The sequence below is a fragment of the Podarcis filfolensis genome, assembly GCF_964270895.1.
Source record: "Podarcis filfolensis genome assembly, chromosome: 1".
Classification (NCBI taxonomy): Eukaryota; Metazoa; Chordata; class Lepidosauria; order Squamata; family Lacertidae; genus Podarcis; species Podarcis filfolensis.
Genome location: NC_139604.1, coordinates 109,930,154 through 109,935,888, shown reverse-complemented (window position 1 = coordinate 109,935,888; position 5,735 = coordinate 109,930,154). Strand labels below are relative to the sequence as shown.

General features: G+C 44.7%; 1 long non-coding RNA gene across 1 annotated transcript; it reads left to right on the top strand.

The window, feature by feature from the left end:
• Positions 1–243: 243 nt before the first annotated feature.
• Positions 244–4,995, top strand: LOC310766635. Its single transcript, XR_014550288.1, has 3 exons — positions 244–351; positions 1,789–1,873; positions 4,519–4,995. It is a non-coding gene; the product is annotated as an uncharacterized lncRNA (long non-coding RNA).
• Positions 4,996–5,735: the final 740 nt, after the last annotated feature.

Here is a 5,735-nt window from a genome sequence, read left to right as displayed (position 1 = left end):
ACCTATCTGAGAGGTGCCAGAACTGAGTTCCAATGAGTTCTGACTGAAAAAAGCCCTGCTCAATCCCATGCAGGTCATCCATTATGACACCACTCCTGAAATGTGTTCATTCCCTCCCTGCTTAAAAAAGGAAAGACTCGCCACCTTCCAATATGGTCTCTCTCACTGGTGAACAGTCTGTAGCATCAAGAAGAAGCTGAGATCCTTTCTCTCCCCTCCCCTCCATCTTATCTCTCACCACAGAAAGAAAATTTGCTCCATCATCTATATGAAACATCTTTGAATCTGAAGATGTCTACTCTGTGACTTCAGCCTGCTCTGGGATGCCTTCTTGGAAATGAAGAACAGTCTGTAAACATTTTAAATGAATTAATTCATTAAGTGAAATAAAATACTGCCTCTCAATTGTCCCTTTTCTGTGGGTTAAACACACCCAAGTCCATCAAGCTTTCCTCAAAAGACTTGGGCTCCACACATACACACACACACACCACACCTTTATCTCTCTTCTCTATACATATCCCAGTTTGTCAATATCCATCTTAACACTTTTAACACCATATGGTATCTGCACCTGGAATACTTGAGGGACCATGTTTTCCTTTATTTCCTCCTTCTTCCATAGCTGAGTTCAAGAAATGGGAATATTTGACTCACACCCTCTGAAAGCCAGGATGTTGCCAAGGTTCTTTCGGGGGTGGCCCCTTTTGTTTTGGATTTCCACAAGCCATATCCCATTCTTCTCTTGCTTTATAAGGGAACTTAAAGTTCCATGTACAACTACTAGCTAGCAATCCTGCAAGATATTGGTGTTCATTTTAATTAAGCTAGTGTTGCAGATAGTATTTTTTTGCAACTCTTAATGCTTAAAAAAAAAGACAAAATGCAAAACAACATGTTTTTGTATGCTGCTTTTAATAATACAGTGGTACCTTGGGTTAAGTACTTGATTCGTTCTGAAGGTCCATTCTTAACCTGAAACTGTTCTTAACCTGAAGCACCACTTTAGCTAATGGGGCCTCCTGCTGCCACTGCACCGCCAGAGCACGATTTCTGTTCTCATCCTGAAGCAAAGTTCTTAACCCGAGGTAATATTTCTGGTTTAGCAGAGTCTGTAACCTGAAGTGTATGTAACCTGCAGCGTATGTAACCCGAGGTACCACTGTATATGCATTACCATGAACACTTTACTTTATAGTAAAGTGGAAATTTGGAGATGTGCAAATTTCACAAGGGTGACTGTACGTAGGCTCCCTGGCATTGTGAGGATCACAGCATAGGGACCCAGAGCATAGCTTTCTTTGTGGTGGCCCCGGTGTTTTTGACTACCCTCCCTTTTTGAAATGCATCATGCCACTATATTATTTTGATTCAGATACCGTGTAAGGATGCACCTGTGTACCTCAAGAGGGAAAGAGAGGACGGTGATAGTTTGATTTTCACTTCTGCTGCCTTTCCTATTCATGAAAGTTCTGAATTTTGACACTGATTATTTTATTTTGTTTTAGATATTTATTGTTCATTGTCCTTCTAAAGTCGTTGCTTGCCACCCCGAGATTCTCAAGTAACTTCAAATAGCTTAGATAAATAAATAAGTCACATTTCTATGCCCTGACAAGCCTTATTTGCTGATTTCTGAGATCGATGTGCTGTTAGATGCCGAGGAGAATCCAAGCCTGCATATCTCAGCTGTTGGCAACCTTAGGCCTAGGATAAGGGTGGAACACAGATACTGATGACTACTGCTGATTCTATTAATGCCAATATTGTCTTCTTTCCTACTGGCAGAGGCTCCCTGTGCCATTAATGGCAGCAGGACAGTCCGGGTTTTCTCCTGAACTGAGATTCAGTGATGGAAAAACATGGCAGGAAGGTAGGAAGGAAAGAATCCATTATATTTTTTTCTGAGCCTTTGCAGTGCAAATACACCTCACTCCATTGGAAAGGTTAACTAACTTAAAAATGACTTCCCCTGAATTAAATGTAGATACAAACACTGATTTCTGTTCTTCCATCTTTTGAAGTGTTTATGACTTTTTCAAAAGCCACTTGTGATGTCAGTGTGAAGGCCAGGGCATAAACACAATCAGCAGATTGTATAGGTGCTCCTTCCAACAATAGCATAAGGGAGGCTTGAGCAAGCAGCCGTAGTGGAACCAAACAGAAAGGAGCAGCCAGAGATTCCTTGGCTGTTGTGAAGGTTTTCTTTTTCATGTTTCAGTTGAAGGCCTTGTAGGAGGGTTTGTGAGACTTCAGTTATTATCAGATCAAAATGCTTCTTGTATACATAACCAGCACCACATATGCTGGATGCTTCAGTAAGAATTGCCACACAAGACGTTGTTTCAGTACCAACTGGTAAAGTGGGGAGGGCAGAGGAGTGGGAATGATTCCCTTCTGACTAAGGCCGCATTCACAGAATCACAGAATTGTGGGTCATCTAGTCCAGCCCCCTGCAGTGCGGGACTCTTTTGCCCAATGGGGGACTCAAACCCACGACCCTGAGATTAAGAGTTTGATGCTCTAGCAGCGGAGCTATTCTGGGTCCTCATCCATACCATACATTTAAAGCACACCATACATGTAAATCACTATGATACCGCTCCTCTGCTCCTATGAAGGAGAGGGCTACCAATAGCTATTAGCCATGATGGTTATGCCCTGGTGTTCTGCCTCCACAGCAGAATTTTGGAAGGCTTCAGCGCATAGTGGTTGCAGAGCTTCTCTTGAATCGTGTCCCACGGCGCTGCCTGGACTGCTAGAGGCGCGACCAATGCTCGGGTCGTCTTGAACACCTTGGGGCCACAAAGGCTGAGGAAGAGGCCTCGCTTACACAATTCTGTTAGCACGTTTGCTTGGAGGTAGCAGTAGAACCGAGCAAGGTAAAAGTCCCATGATTCAGAGGCTGGGGCAAATGGCGGTAGAGGCACGAGTGAAGCCATGGTTCCGATGCTGACGTAGAGGGCGATGGATGGAACACAGTGCTCTAGCCAGAACGGTCAGCTCTAAATTGGTGCTGTTCAGTGATTCCGCTCAATGAATGTCCAAATCTGACTGTGCTCTGATGTCCATCAATCCCACCTTCGTCGCCAGTGTTAAATAGTGGGTAGGCATAGCAGATGATGCAGTGATTTCTCCAAAGCAGCTCTTTATTTGTAAGCTGGAACAGAACTGAACAGCAAACAGCTCAGCCAGCATGCTTTTATAGGCAGCCGACTGTCAACATTGTAGCAACAACAACCCAGGGTTTCCCGCCTAAAGTAACTGATGTGGACCTGAGTGAAAACTATATACACGATACTCCTGTTGGCCAGGGTGAGAACTTCAATACATAACAGTTCTGAATACCAATTGCTGGAAAACACAGGAGGAGAGAATGCTCTTGTGGTCAAATCCTGCTTGTAGGTTTCCCACAGGCATCTGTTTGGCCACATTGAGAACAGGATGCTGGACTAAGTGGGCCTTTGGTCTGATCCAGAAAGGTTCTCTTTATGTACATCAGGCAGTAGTGTAGTGGGGGGGGCACAGGGTGGTTGCCCCAGGCATAAAATTGTTAGAGGCACAAAATTTCAACACTTGGTGCTGCCTCAGTACAGCTGCGTGCTTCTGTTGCTGGGCTCCATTGAAAACAGCTTTTCCATGTAAAGCAGGAAGTGACTTCTCCAGACAATGAAACAACTCTTCTTTTCTTACCTCTGCGGCTGCAATCTCCTGGGTGCCATGGATGCCATCAGGCAGTTGAATGTGCATGCATACTCCATCTGTTCCCCTCACCCCCACCCCTCTGCATGGCCCTGGGTGCTGCCAATCCACGCTACACCACTGTATTCAGGTGCTGAGGAAGCACAGGAAATGACAAAGGAATATGATCTTTTGTCAACAGCTTGAAAAATGAACGTAGGCAAGACTGGGTTGGAACGTTTTGCCACTGGAGGCAAAACAGAAAATGCTACCTCCTATGCTGCCTGCTGAAGCTCCCCCCGCCCACTGGCAGAGGAAGGAGGTGCGGTGGGTGCAGCCCACCCTGGGTGTAATCCCTCAGGGGGGGTGTGACATGGCCACACTGCCCCCCTGGGACGCTTGCCCCAGCCCTGCATGCGGCTAGCCCCTCCTCTGGGTGCACAGCATGTGTGCCGCTCCGGGTGCTGGAGCAGCTAGCTCTGCCTCTGCCCCCACCACCCAAAACATTGCTCACTGCCCACTGAAACCACCTCCCTGAAACTGCCTACCCAAGCTGCCTCCCTCACCATCTGCTGGAGCTGACAAAAAAGGAGTCCAGAGAGGAGCAGGCAGAGCAAAAGGAACAGGTGGTCCCAATGGAGAACAAGGCAGTAGAGGAGGAGGTGCGAAGGGTACAGCACACTCCTCAGGGTTTGCATCTGGTGCCCCTCCCAACTGTCCTCCAATCTGCCACCTGAGGTAACTGCCTCACCACACCTCATGGACCAGTTGGCTCTGAATGTAGGAAGCACTCGCAATGCACCACGATGTTCTGCACAATGTTTTTTTTTTCCCCAGCTGCTGCATCTAAGAAGAGAAGATCATGCAAAGTGAAAGCATATGTCAGGAGAAGAACTGAGACAGCCATGACTTGGAACATCTGATTTCTGGATCTGCGTCATGTCAGATATTTGAACAAGCCGTAGATGCCGACAAAAAGTGAGCACACTTATAATGAAGACACCATCGCCTGACAACAAGCGCTTAGACATTTGGTGTGTTGTGACTGTGGCATTTCTCCCTATTAAGCAATTTTACCTGATGCGATCCTAAGCTATTTCCATATCTAACTGCATATAAGAGCCAAACCTTGTGGATAAAATGCATTTGAAAAGATGTGCTTGTCAGCAGAACGAGAACAAGAAGAATAGCAAAAATAAATAAATAAAAGGAAGTCATCAAATGCATCGTATCATAGAAAAGCAGTTTGGGAGCATACTTGAAATCACCTCCTCTTAATAGAAGTCTGTTCAAGTAGCTGCAAACAAGGCATTAAAAAACACAAATTAAACAACACGCAAAAATAGCCACGAGATGAATCAAATTCATTTCCAGTTATGCCCCATTTTAGCTATATTGCTGGATATGAAAATCATTTGCCTCTTTCATTATTTCACATAAGTACCTCTATTGTGGCCTGGGAGAGGGCTGAACTATTCTAGAAGGTACAAGTTTATGCTGTGTGTGTTGCTCTAAGTATCAGCTGGAATACAATACTCAGAGAACCTGATTTTCCCAGGAAACATACGTGTTTAGTCATGTGACGGATAAAATTTGGGGAAAGTTTGTGAAACAAGAAATTCCCAATATCTTCACCAAACATATCCATTTGTTGCATTTGTATTCATATTCATTACTGTAGTGCACTTGTATTCCAAGGAGCTCAGAGCAGTGCTAAAATGTCACTATCTTAGATTTAAATATTGGTCTTATGGGTCACCAATATGATATACTTCCTCCAGGGAACACAGTCCTGTTTGATGGTAAAATATCATTGCACCTTATCAACAACCTTTCAAAGGACATTAGGCCAAGAGAGACTTGTCCAAAGCCATCCTTTGAGTTCATCAATCAAAATCTCAGTTCAACATACTATGCACTAAACAACATTGGCCTATCTCTGGGCCAATTAATGTGATTTGCCTTAGTTGGAAGATATGATACATTAAGAGAGATGCAGTTTTCAAGATGGCAGACTAGTGCAATGACTGCAGGCATGGGATGTATACTGAATG